Source organism: Hemiscyllium ocellatum, chromosome 9 (assembly GCF_020745735.1).
Source record: "Hemiscyllium ocellatum isolate sHemOce1 chromosome 9, sHemOce1.pat.X.cur, whole genome shotgun sequence".
NCBI lineage: Eukaryota > Metazoa > Chordata > Chondrichthyes > Orectolobiformes > Hemiscylliidae > Hemiscyllium > Hemiscyllium ocellatum.
In genome coordinates, this window is record NC_083409.1 from 35,711,881 (window position 1) to 35,726,835 (window position 14,955).

Consider the following 14,955-nt stretch of genomic DNA (forward strand, 5'->3'; position numbering starts at 1 on the left):
CTCAACACACACAAATGAAGCTGTATCAGAACACTTTTCCAATGAGCCACCACACACTGCAACACAGACGAACTTCGAAAAACAGAGAACCACCTATACGACGTATTCAAGAAGAACGGATACTCAAAACATACAGTGTGCAGATTCCTCAAGAACATCCACGACAAGCAGACCTAACACAGCCAGAAACCCTAACCACCTTACCATATGTCAAAGAAGTTTCAGAAATGACAGCCAGACTACCGAGACCCCTCGGAATCCTAGTAGCACACAAACCCACCAACACTCTCAAACAAAAACTAACAAACTTAAAAGACCCAGTACAACCCATGGACAAAACCAACGTCATTTATAAAATTCCATGTAAGGACTGCCACAAACACTACGTAGGACAAACAGGAAGAAAGTTAGTCACCAGGATACACGAACACCAGCTAGCCACAAAAAGACACAAACCTCTCTCCCTCGTAGACCTACACACGGATAAAAAAACCCCACCATTTCAACTGGGACAACACATCTATCCTGGGACAGGCTAAGCAAAGACATGCCAGAGAATTCCTCGAGGCCTGGCACACCAACCACAACGTCACAAACAAACACATAGATCTAGATGCCATCTATCAACCCCTCAGAAAACAAACAGGAAATGATATCACCACAAACCCCAGGAACCCCATCCAGGAGAAAGATATAAATAGAAAGCAGGAGACAACAGCTTCGCTTCACTTGGAGGTCGCCACTGATGATGTTACCTAGCCAGGTAATGAAATGTCTGGATATCAAACCTACAGCTCAGCAAGCAAACCTACACCCTAAACCTCAACCTGAGCTACAAACCTTCACAAACCTTGCTACTATAGTTAAAATACAAACAAAAGAAAGAGGAATTTAGAATAACTTAACTCTATGGGAAAACTTAACAGAATAATAGATACAATATCTATTACTATTTAACTGTTCCAATTCAGTAACATCCCATAAACACACCACTTGGCAAAAAGGCAAAGATTCTCACATGCAGTTCTCCAATCAGGAAAGATAAATGTCAATCGAAAATTCAGAGAGAGTAGCAGCCAGGAGACATTCACTGAAGCTTCCAACCCTGTTGAGACCCCAATAGCTTCTGATACTACTGAAAAGAACACAACCCAGAAACCTGCATCTGTGAGAGCTAGCCACACCCAATCAGAGCTGTTTATATATAAAAACAAAATCCCAAGGCCTCTCAAGCTGTTTACAATACTCCAGCTTGCTCAGCACCTCTGCCTTACAACCTCTCTTCACAAGAAAACTAGGACAGAATAACCTTTAAAGCTACAGCATTGTCACACTTAGTATTCGTAAACACCTTCAGCCAGAGGTGATGGAAGGATGATCCATTTCCTGAGGACCCCCGGGGACACAAATGGTAAGCGAAATGGTTCCCTCAGGAAAGAGCGCATGTGCACCTCAACTCAGGCAGACATAGGTTCCACTCATGCACCTTCCTCACTTTGATGTGGAGATCGAGGAGAAAGTGAGGACTGCAGATGCTGGAGATCAGAGCTGAAAATGTGTTGCTGGAAAAGCGCAGCAGGATGTGGAGATCCCAAAGTATGATAGTGGGTTTCTCTCTGTGACAGACCCCAGCTGACCAAAAAAAAACATATGCATGATGAAGACAACATAATGCAAACAGATTCACAATGTAAACATTTAGTGACAAATCTAAATGCAGTTGTTAAATGGTGACAAACCTGGCTGTCAGTGAAACAGGACACAATATTAGTTCTACAAAAAAAAATGATAACTCCTTGTTGACAATATCAACTCATGTAACAGGTCGGTTTAATTCTTAAGGCTTGTGACCACCACTGGCCAGCATCCAACAGCCTGGCCTCACCCCCGGGCAATAAAACATCAATCCAAATATTGGAAAATAATATCAAAACTAATTTTGAAGTTCAGGATTCATTTCTGAGCCCAAGTGAAAATGTCAAACCCGACTTGGATTTGCAATGATCCTTTTGGACCATGACTATTGTAATCACACCTCCATCAGGCTGCTTTTGTCTACAATTAATTATCTATCCAGAGCAAGTGCGTTCATCTTTAAAAAATGGCACAATCATCAAAAGGTGAACCATTCAGATGACTCAACATCAGAACTGCATCTTTCATACTGTCCATTCTCTTCCATCAGTGGATACGGATTACATGGCAACATTTATTGCTGTGTTAAAGGGGGGAAATATTCTTATTATAGTGTCAGGAGAATTAATCTCCAATTACCTAGTGTTAATCAACCATCTCTCAGGATTGGATCTGAGGCGAAGTTTTATTTTTGCAAGATGTCAATCTCATTTCAGTGAGGCACTCCAGCCTGAAGGGCAAACGCCATGGATTCAAACTCTACTCTAGATTGGTCATCATAAAACGGGCCCAACTTGCCAGTGCAGCATTGAGGGAGTGCTGCACAGACAGGGGTGCTGTCTTGCAGATATTATTAGATTAGATTAGACTTACAGTGTGGAAACAGGCCCTTCGGCCCAACAAGTCCACACCGACCCGCCGAAGCGCAACCCACCCATACCCCTACATTTACCCCTTACCTAACACTACGGGCAATTTAGCATGGCCAATTCACCTGACCCGCACATCTTTGGACTGTGGGAGGAAACCGGAGCACCCGGAGGAAACCCACGCAGACACGGGGAGAACGTGCAAACTCCACACAGTCAGTCGCCTGAGGCGGGAATCGAACCCAGGTCCCTGGCGCTGTGAGGCAGCAGTGCTAACCACTGTGCCACCGTGCCGCCCTTATGCTGAGGTTCTGCCTGGCTTCTATGTGGAAGGTACAGATTCCCTTGCACAAACACCATGGAGTTCCTGCAGTGTCTTAGCTAAACAACATCAAAAATCAATAATATTGTCGGCATTAAGATCCAGGGCCAGGAGGTTGTTAACTCTCAGGGAAGTGCATGTCAATTGAGTTTATTGGACAGAGCACAATGCAGAAGGGAGTGCCTATGTTAGGTCCCATGGTCGTCTTAACATCAGTGATGACATTGGCCACTAATTACCGTATTGTGGAAAAACTATTACCCCTAAAGAGGCAAGTAAGAGCAAAGGGCTGTCATATTAAGATTCTAATCCAGAAATATTAAGATTAAAGCCAGGCCACTTAGGAATGACTTGAAGAAGTGCATTTTCACATGGAAGATAGTGGACGTTTGGAATTCATTCCTTAAAAGGATGGGAATGTTGAGAATATCAGCGGTTTCATGCCTGCCATCAATAGACCTTTGTCAGGGAGGGCATCATGCAGCAGGCAGATCGGTGGAACTGAGGGAAACATCAGACGGATTTTAATATGTTATTCACGGTTCCCAAAGGCAGAACCAGAAGTGAGCACATTCCTACTCTCATGACAGAGCTGGTTCCCGTGTGATTTCAATTAAAATTCAAAGCAGCAGTTGGAGCAGGTGACCCAGTCACATGATGGGGCGGAGTACTCATTGTAGGAGGCTAATGTCATTGTTCGCAGTTGACAAATGTTCACTTTCCAAAAAATGTTTGACCGACGTCATTACACTTTAGGAATGTGTGCCAATGGCAACTGGCAACATAAACATTTCAGCTGTTTCTATGGCAGCTCACTGCCTTGATTGAAGTGAATGGTACAGCAGGATGATGGGGATAAATGAGCCTCCTCCTGCTTCTAACACAAATCCAGAATGAAAATGGAGTGTTATCAAATTGAAAGCTCCTTTCAATTGTTCAAGGGTTATTACAAATCATTTCTGCCTGTGAAGAAAAATGTCCAAAGAGTATTTAAAAAAAGGACAACCGTTTCAAACGCAGTAAATTCACAAATCTATATCTAGATTTATGCTAAATATCCCCTGAATTGAAGCGATGCACTTGAAACCCATTCAATATCAGGCTGCATTTAGAAAGTCCGAGGATGAGTTGAGTATGATCCTCAAGCAGTTGGTCAACAACTTTGAATCTCAGAGATACAGTGGATCCCAGGTTGATTTTGGGATACAAAGGAGACTAATTGCGAGGGAGGATGACATCCCACCGGGAAGCAATCTCCTGGGAGCTGCTTGGCTAGAAGGAAGGACCATTCAATGATCAAGAGATCAAGGCAGACAAATATCAGGAGAGAGTAGAGGCAGCAAGGAAGGTGAAAGAGACAGGAAGAGGGAGATGTGTATGTGATGGCTGTCATTAATGTAGAACAAAGCAGAACCATCTGAACTGGCACACCATATCTCTCAACCCCTGTGGCTGTGATAGTTGAAACACTGCTGATTTCCAGCTGTCAAATGATGTAGTGCTCAGATTAATGTTGAGATGGAAATATATCATTTCTGACTGAGCCAGGTATTGGCTCAGATCCTCTGAAGTGGAAGTTATCAGAGCACTCTGATCAGGAGTTGAAGATAGAAAAAAAATCACATTTGAACAAAGTGACAACATAAAATCAATCAGGTCTTACTTTGCATGTTAAACTAAGGTGAGGCGATGCTGGAGAGAAAATAAACCAATGGCAGTGAACTGAAAGCAGCGTCCCCAACTGGTAATGATGGCAGAGATTACAGTGAAACGAATATAGAAGGAGTGTGATACATGTCAGGTTAATTCTTCAAGTGAGAACCATGTCAAATAAATAAGTTGAGAGGAGAAGTAAAAAGAAAAGGAAAAGACTGATAAAGAGAGGATGTGAAAATAGCATGTCAGGTAGCTTAAAAAGAAACCCCAAAATTTTCCTTCGGTACATAAATAATAAATGGGTATTAAGTGATGGCATCAGGTATGAATAAGTGTCAAAGGCTGTGGTATTCACATAGACTTGAAAAGCAAGGCTTTAGTGAAAGACTTTATGTTAGTACTTATTAAGAACAAGGATGCTGACAAAATATTGGTCAAAGTGGGGTTGGCTGAGGTGATGGATGGGGTGAACATTGCTATGTAGAATGCTCAATCAAAGCTAGTTTTGATTTGAATGGATAAGTCACCTGGTCTGGATGGCTTGCAATTGAGGTTGCTAAGGGATGTGGAAAAGGGAATCATAGAGGGGCTTGCCATAATCTTTCAATCTTCCCAAAGTACATGACAGGAAAATGGCAAATGCGCTACCCATCTTCAAGATGTAGGGTAAGCTGGCTATTTCAGTCAGATCGATGGTTGTAAGTTTTACAAAGAAATCATCAAAGCAAAAAAGATTAAACAGGTTCTTGGAGAGGTTTGAACTTAGTAAGGAGAGTCAGTATTTATTTGTAACAGGCAGATTTTGCTAGACCAATCTAGTTGGGATGTGGGTGCAGCTGGCTGGGCCAACATTTATTGCCTGTCCCTGGTCACTCTTGAGAAGGTTGTGGTGAGCTGGCTTCTTGTTGTAGATAGACCCACAATTTTGTTTTGGAGGGAGTTCTGATCTGAGGCTGTAAAGGTTTTTTTGCAAACTAATTGTTTGGAGTAGGTTCTCATCTTCAAAACCACTCAGTGCCTGACTATGTGACTTGGCATCAAGATTTTTAAGGAGGTGGTGAAAAGGGGGAATGGGGAGTTGGGGAATGCCCATTAACAACCACCTCCCACACACACCCCATCCCCCTCGCTCCCTGACACTCCATGACACCCTCACTCACCTTTTTTCAGAGATGTAATGGTAGCAATTACCATTAGTGCCAGCAATGTAGAATGGCTGCCCCATGATCAATTGGTGATCTTTGGGATGGACATTGCTTCAGGGTCAGTCTCATGGTTATAACTATCAAGGAACTCCCATACATTCTGGTGCTGTATGTGAACACTATCATGAAAGCACGTGATGCAGCTGGCAAAGATCTATGATAAAGATGAAATTTTCCTGATATAAATTTTGCTTCGACATTGCAGAAGACAAACAAAAACTGAAATCCTGTTTTTCAAAGAGGAAGCACTGAATATTGAAGCTGCTAGCTCTGGATGATCAGTGCAAGTGCTTCATCCTCGTTCGACACAGAATTAGATACCTTGCAATATAAATCAATCTTCCTTTTCTCCTTGCTCTGGTACTTTGAAGTTGTGCATAAGAAGCGCCATTACATAAATGTTTCCTACCACTGTTGAGACCTTCAGTTTCCTTGGTTACTGCTCAAACGAGGCCTTGCCAAAGACTGGGCTGTTTGCCAGCAGCTCCAAGTGGGAACGGAGCCGTTGGGAGTTTGCAGACAGTTATGTGACATGAGGTGAAGCTTTTGGCATTGATCACTGAAGAGATAGTTTTGCATTGAAAACGTCTTAAGACAAGCACTGACTTTATTTGCAATGCCTCCTGTTGCACTAATCACTGTAGATGAGCTGAACAAGTGGCATTTATGGCTATCACAAAGGATAAGATTTGCATTGTGTGTGTGCATGCACGTGCACATGCATGTTAATAATAAAAAATCTTCATCTGAAAGCCAGACTTTGATTCTTACCTATCACAGTCAAAGACGGTCACTGATGTGGCACCATGATGTGGAGTGAGTAACAGAGTTAATAATCTAGATTCTCATCTTAGAACTGGGTAGCTTCATTCAGATAACTTTCCAGTTCAACACTCCTACCTGAGGAAGATGTATCCCAATGTAATGAAAAGATCCACCTCAGTTCTCTATGATTTCAAGTAGTTATTTTCCAAGAATCCGTACAATATGGAAACAGACCATTTGGCCCAATAAGTCCACACCAACCTTGTGAAAAGTAACCCACCCAGACCCATTCCCTTACCCTATTATTCTACATATACCCCTGACTAATGCACCTAATGCACACATCCATGAACACGATGAGCAATTTAGCGTGGCCAATTCATCCAACCTGCATATCTTTGGACTGTGAGAGGAAACCAGAGCACCAAGTGGGAACCCACGCAGACACAGGGAGAATGTGCACACAGTCAATCGCCTGAAACTGGAATCGGACACTGGTGCTGTGAGGCAGCAGCACGAACCACTGAACCACTGTGCCACCTTCAGAACCACTCTGTCGCCATTTTCTTCAACACTTGGCCCTCTAGCCACCAGCCTTCACACCTTCTTACCAATCACCCAGCCACTGGTTATGGCCTACCTAAGCCAATTCATCCCTTAGAGGACTGCTGGAGCTGGGCTCCTGCCTGAAATTTTTGGTTCTTGACGAATCATCCAAAGCGGAATCAAATCTATGAGCACGGGTTTTTTATAGCATCAGGTTAACTCATCACAAAGGACGTAAGGTTGATTACAAGTTAGCAGTTTGGCGGAGTGAGGTAAAAAAAAATGAAGGTTTGCTGGCAAGATGGACAGTCACAGTGAGAGAGGACATTGTGTGTCCCACTGTTAGGGAGAGTGTGGTGGTTGCGGGTGGGGGTGTATGGGAAGGCAATTATAAGTCAGGGTTCAGACCATAGTTTTGCTTTGGCAGTGAAAAGGATGAAGGCAGCTCCTTGTAGCCCAATAGAAGAGATGACTGCTGCTCCCTGAACAGCTTTCCATCAGCTGTTGACTGCCTTCACCTTCATGATGGGAACACCTTGGTGATGTCCCTCCTCCACTTACATGTCAGTCCCATCCGCACTCTGTCTTGCATCAATATATGGTCCTGATTGTGCAACAGGACCCCAATTGATGCACACGTACAACTGCTGAGATGTCCTGATATGACTACATTTTCAATAGCAAAAGGATGAGCATAGAGACATAGAATGTTTCCACTTCTGGGGGAATCCAGAACTAGCACCCAGGTGGTCTCTGATAATTCCCTTCAAAACCGGGCGAAATCTCTTCATTCAGCGAGTGGTGAGAATGTGGAACTCACAACCATGATAGTTGAGGCAAATATCACACACATTCTTTTGAGAGGAATCTGAAAAGATACCTGAGGGATAAATGAGTCCAAGGAAAGATGAGTCATGTGCAGCGGACATATGGATCATTTGACCGGAAAGGCCTGTTTTCTATTCTGATGTAATAAATGGAGTTGCATTTCCTGAGGATGGCTCAGTGACCAAGCTGCTTTCAGCTGTTTAAATGTAGCCAGTAGGTGGTAAGGTCCCCTTTTGTGAGGGTCTGTCCATTGGAGCGGGTGAGTTAAAGCTCCTCCACTCTTTGGTTTTCTTCCAGCTTACATAGGATGTGAATAGCCGACTTCAACTGGAAACAGAACAGAATCACCAGCTTTCAAAGCCTAGAAAGCTGCTTTGTTAACATCGACAGACCCTTGATAGCTCAGGATAAAGGCAGGATCAAACCTCGCAGCTTGGACCTGCCCATCATTCGGTCATCCATATGAATAGTGATGAAGACTAAATCTCTGCAAGGTTGCTGTCACTCTGACAAACCGAATGCAATTAAAACGTGCCTCGTTAATGAAGCTGTGTGGCTCTGCGGCTGAGCAGTTGTACACAGATTAGGCAGGTTACAATAACGCACCATCTCCTTGGCATCCGGCCCGTTTCACGTCAGCCATTGCAGGGCCTGCAATCAATAAAAGGCCGGCAAGCAGGATTGTTCCAGCTGGCATGTCTTGTGCAGGCAGAGATTAAGGAAGTTCGGTGACAACTGATCCTACTCAGCTCCTGCTGGAGGCCCAGGCAGCGTTGCACCCTTGCAGATTGCTCTTGCTTACTTTACAGGAGGGAATCAAATCCAAAACGCAAAAGGAGAACATGATTTCCCGATGTGCAGCAGGATTTAGCAGTCCATCTGATTATAATGGGCGTGACTAGAAGTGGCAAGATAGAAATATACTCCATAAAATGGAGATTGGAAATAAAGAACTCTTTTCTCCTGTCACAACTCAGGCATTTTTCTTTTCTTTTGCTCAATAATTTACTTTGCCACATTGGTGTGACTAGGATGGGGTTAATTGTGACCCTGTTCTCACCAATGCCAACCATCCAGCAAGACCGATCTTAAAAAAGAATGAGCAGGGTATGTTTACCCTGCTGATATTCCACCTGGATCCCTGCCATCTCCCATCTTAACCTGAGCAGATGGCAAGCGCCCTGGACAAAGCTACTGTTGTCACTGTAGAAGAAGCAGCAGCGACTTTATAGGCAGCATGTTCCCAGCAGCAAGCTTTGTGATGTCGACCAGAAACTCTGTGTATTTTGTGATGTTGATTGAGAGTAAATATTGGCTCATGATAACTCTTCCATTCCTTGTCGTCTGGAATAGTACCAAGGGATCTTTTATATTCCCCTTAGCAGACAGATGGGGTCTTAGTTTAACAAAAGATGTAAGAGGACGTCCACAGCTGTTTGTGAGGAATAGATTGAGATCAGAATGCTTTGGTGGAGATCGTATAACTTACCACAGAGCAAACATTACCATTTTAAACAACTCCTCCCCACTTCATGCTGGCTGGCTCCCATTTATGCACACATCTCTGTGTTTTTTTCTTTGCAAAACCAAAAAGCAAATTGTACCAAATCATAAAAAGTTAACAGTAACTTAAAAGACGTTTAGTGGATGAGAGCCAAATGCCACAGTTGGGGGATATAATATGCTCCAGACTCCTTAGTGCCCATCTAAAAATCTTGAAGCATGCCAGTGCAAATGCCATGCTCCCTTTTAAGAACATCCGGGCACAAACATAGAGTGACAGACAGTCAGGGGAATACAATATTACTGGGGCCCTCAGCATGGACCTTCTGATGATTCCCTTGGCTAGGTCCAGGAGCTTGGTCACAGGGTGATCCTTAAATACAGATTTTAGCAGATATTTTCTGATCAACCTGTTCTGAGATGCTACAAAGGGTATTTGTGACAATTGGGGCTTGAACACATTCCTCCTGGCTCAGACATATCATTAGTTGAGATTTTGACAAAAATCCAAAGGTTTTCATAACTTTTTCCCCTGTGGACACCCTACAAGTTGCTAATTGATGGAACTCACTTTCACATTTTGTCATAATGGGGTTTGAACTCAGGAACCTTGGGCCTTATAACCCATAGCTAGAATCATTAGGACACCAACACTCGCATCCAAATGTAATTAATTCATCTGTACCCGACATCTCCTACACCTTCAACTTTCTAACTTCTTCATAGAATTTCAGAGTTGCTATGGTGTTGACTGAGCCAATCCAATTGCACAGGCTGTCAGAATTAGCATTATGACTTGATGCCAACTCCCTAGCTTTCCCCCATAGCCCTGAATATTGCTTCAGTTCAAATAATACATTAATGCCCTCTTGAATGCCTCCACCATAATACCAATCAGAATATTCCAGACCCTATCTGCATTGTATGATAAAGTCTTTTGTCTCATCAAATATGAGACAATATGTGCTGAAAATTTTGTCAAACATTAAGATTGACAAGTCGCCAGGCCCAGACCAGATTTGTCCTCGGCTGCTTTGGGAAACGAGAAATGCAATTGCTTCGCCACTTGCGAAGATCTTTTCATCCTCGCTCTCCACTGGAGTCGTACCTGAGGACGGGAGAGAGGCAAATGTAATTCCTCTCTTTAAGAAAGGAAACAGGGAAATCCCCGGCAATTACAGACCAGTAAGTCTCACGTCTGTTGTCTGCAAGGTGTTAGAAAGGATTCTGAAGGATAGGATTTATGACCATCTGGAAGAGCATGGCTTGATTAAATGCAGTCAACACGGCTTTGTGAGGGGCAGGTCATGCCTCACAAACCTTATCGAATTCTTTGAGGATGTGACTAGAAAAGTTGATGAGGGTCGAGCTGTGGATGTGGTGTATATGGACTTCAGCAAGGCATTTGATAAGGTTCCCCATGGTAGGCTCATTCAGAAGGTCAGGAGGAATGGGATTCAGGGGAACATAGCTGTCTGGATACAGAATTGGCTGTCCAACAGAAGACAGCGAGGGGTAGTAGAAGGAAAATATTCTGCCTGGAAGTTTGTGGTGAGTGGTGTTCCACAGGGCTCTGTCCTTGGGCCTCTATTGTTTATAATTTTTATTAATGACTTGGATGAGGGGATTGAAGGATGGGTCAGCAGGTTTGCAGATGACACAAAGGTTGGAGGTGTCGTTGACAGTATAGAGGGCTGTTGTAGGCTGCAGTGGGACATTGACAAGATGCAGAGATGGACTGAGAGGTGGCAGATGGAGTTCAACCTGGATAAATGCAAGGTGATGCATTTTGGAAGGTCAAATTTGAAAGCTGAGTACAGGATTAAGGATAGGATTCTTGGCAGTGTGGAGGAACAGAGAGATCTAGGGGTGCAGGTACATAGATCCCTTAAAATAGCCACCCAAGTGGACAGGGTTGTTAAGAAAGCATATGGTGTTTTGGCTTTCATTAACAGGGGTATTGAGTTTAAGAGTCATGAGATCTTATTGCAGCTCTATAAAACTTTGGTTAGACTGCATTTGGAATACTGCGTACAGTTCTGGTCGTCCTATTATAAGAAAGATATGGATACTTTGGAGAGGGTTCAAAGGAGGTTTACCAGGATGCTGCCTGGACTGGAGGGCTTATCTTATGAGGAGAGGTTGACTGAGCTCGGACTTATGAAAAAAGATCCCCTCTTCTCCTCCTTTTCTCCAATGAAAAGAGGGGACTTAATTGTGGTATACAAGATAATGAGAGGCATGGATAGAGTCGATAGCCAGAGACTATTTCCCAGGGCAGAAATGACTAACATGAGGGGTCATAGTTTTAAGCTGGTTGGAGGAAAGTATAGAGGGGATGTCAGAGGCGGGTTCTTTACACAGAGAGTTGTGAGAGCATGGAATGCGTTGCCAGCAGCAGTTGTGGAAGCAAGGTCATTGGGGATATTTAAGACACTACTGGACATGCATATGGTCACAGAAATTTGAGGGTGCATTCATGAGGATCAGTGGTCGGCACAACATCGTGGGCTGAAGGGCCTGTTCTGTGCTGTACTGTTCTATGTTCTATGTTCTAAATATGCTTTTATTGAAAACTGCTTTATATCTATGCCTTTGGTTATTTTATTCATTTGTGGAATGTAGGTGTCGCTGGCTGGGCCAGCTTTTTATTGCTCATCCCTAGTTACCCTTGAGAAGGTGGTGGTGAGCTGCCTTCTTTAACCACTGCAGTACATGTGTTGTAGGTAGACCCACAATGCCATTAGGGAGGGAATTCCAGCATTGTGTCCCAGTGACACTGAAGGAACAGCAATATATTTCCAAGATAGGATGGTGAGTGGCTTGGAGGAGAACATTCAGGTGGTGGTATTCACAAGATCTGCTGTCGTTGTTAGGGAGTTTGCTCACACTTTTTGGCCATCCAATTGTTCTTCAAATCACTGAAGTCTTCTCGCCTTAGCTTGATATATAACTTCAGGAGATATTTTCTCCATACAAGTTCACTTACGAACAAAGCTGGCACCTCTGTGAATGCAATAATCTCTCTCCAACCATCAGTTTCTTTCTGGTTTGCCTCTTCTACAAATTTACCAGGCAAATTGTTGGTAAGTCTTAGATCTTCTGTATCATAAGGGGCCTTAGTTCCTGAGGCACTCTTTACTCATGCTCCATGCTCTTGGTAAACTATATCCCTACAAGGTACCCTGTCCTTATCTAGACTCATGCAATTCAACCTGTATCGCCTGAGATCAGTCTTCCTTTTGCTTTTTTTCTGTGGGGCATGATTGCATCAGACCCACTATCTGGACTTACACTAGGTTTCCTGATTTTCCATGTATTTATTTCATTTTGTCAAACCATAGATCTTATATTCCCTAATCTTTAGTAATACACCATTCAACCTGTTTTTGTATTTCCTTGTGACCTTTCCTGTTTTTCCATGATGGTGGCTTCCCTGCACTAACCAGCCCCTTCTGTCATATGTCTCAGCATGGCTCCAATTGGCAGTGGTTGCTCTATGTAATAAATGTCCTTATTCTGATCTTCATTATCATTTGTTCCACTGTCAGTTAGCCCATTAGTTGCCTCAATCTGTTGTTTATAAGGATCTGGCATATGTCTGTGTGAAGTGCATAGTGTACCTTCAGTTTCTATCATCTGTAAATACGTGCACACACACGCACGCATGTATACACACAGACACACACATGCACGCATGTATACACACACACGCATGTATACACAGACACACACACACGCATGTATACACATGCACGCATGTACACACACACACGTACACACACACACTTTCTCTAAAATGACTTTTTGCTGTCATGTGCATTATTGCAGTAATCAGATTCTCACACATAATCCTGAATTCCTCATTGGCATGTTCTCTTCTAATGTTAGTTTCAAAGTTAATTGGTAGGAATGTGCAATACAAAGTTGATTTTCTTATTGAATTGATATCCTTGCAAATTATCCTACTAGAACATGACAAATAGCTTCAACAAAACATTTTTTTTTTGGCATTACACAAGTTCTTTACCACATAAGAATTGTTTTTGTCTTTATCCCATATCTAATGGTCCATTGCGATGGTTTATGCCAATCACTTGTTAATTAAAGACTTACGACTGGTTATGATGGTATTCTCTTATACTTTTTACAAAATCACATTTTTAAATTTTTTTCCCCACAAGTTTACAAAGGAAAACTAAAAAAAAAGATCCAAGTATAAACATTGATATACAGTTAAATCTTAAATAAATGATAACCAAAATCTGTCAAACAAGAAAACAGAGATACCAAGAGAGAAAAAAAGACAAAACTCAACTAACTACTCGTCTAACTTACAACTAACCAGAGTGTATCATTAAAATTCTTATATTATTCAAGAGAAAAAAAAATCCAACGGATAACACATAAATTGAGCAGTGATATACATGCTCGGAATGTGTTAACATCAGATCACACCAAAACCCGTATTTATCCAAAACATCCCGAGCATAGAGCATATAAAATTCACAAAAATAAAAGCTCTTTCGTACATTCAGATCAACATAATAAAAAAAATTTCTAAATAGTAAAAAAAAGTATAAAACGTATTTAAATGGAGATCTTCCCCCTTATTCCCAGGAGGCATCACTTCCTTTCCAAAAAACCCATCATAACCTCTCCCAACCAGTGCTCCACCTTTGACCCAGGCACCCCAGGATAGGATAAAGAAAATTCAAGTATACTACTGAACTAGAACTAACAGTGAGTACCCTATCCCCCACCACCACACCCCCCAGCCCCCCCCCCCCCCCACACCAACACCTGGATATATTTGGTAATGTTAATACCATATATGAACATATATGACTATAAAATTACAGTCTTAGCAAATAATAATTAAATATATTAATACAAAATAACAGGGGAAAACAATCCCGCTCCCAAGGACGAAGTTAAAATAAGATAAGGTAGCCACCTTCCCCCCCATCTACATTAACTAGACCCCCCTGGCCTATATATATAAAGGGGGGAAAAGAAATCACTAAGGAAAGGATGAATAAATAACAGTAAACAGTAAGAAAATGGAAGGAAAAAAAGGGGGGGTTGACTGGGGTGGGGGGGTAGACCGGGGTGGGGGGGGGGGGGGGGCGGGTAGGGCAAAACAACATCAATTAACTCTTATAGTTTGTCTAAGAGAGTCCAAAAGTTCCTTGGCCTTCTCCGGTGATGTGAAGTTAAACACGGACCCTTCATGGCTAAAGCGTAGTATAGCTGGGCAGCGCAAGGAGTATTGAATGTTTAAATCCCTTAAACACTTCTTTGCTTCATCAAACGCCTTCCTCTTTTGAACCAAAGCTGGGGAAAAGTCCAGAAATAACATAATCTTGGATCCTTTATGAGTCATGGCTTGTGGATCTTTCCCAAGATTTTTGGAGGCTTCCAAAAGCATCTGCCTCACCTTATAGTTCTGCAGCCGGAACAGGACCAGGCGGAGGCATATTGCCACCCAGTAGGACCATTCTACCCCTACCTGGCCTGATCCAGACTTCAGATTCAATAACTGTGGAAGCCTCTGTTCAAGGAACCTTATAAGCTGGCCTTCTTCTTCCCGTTCGGGAAGGCCCAGCAAACGAATATTTTTTCT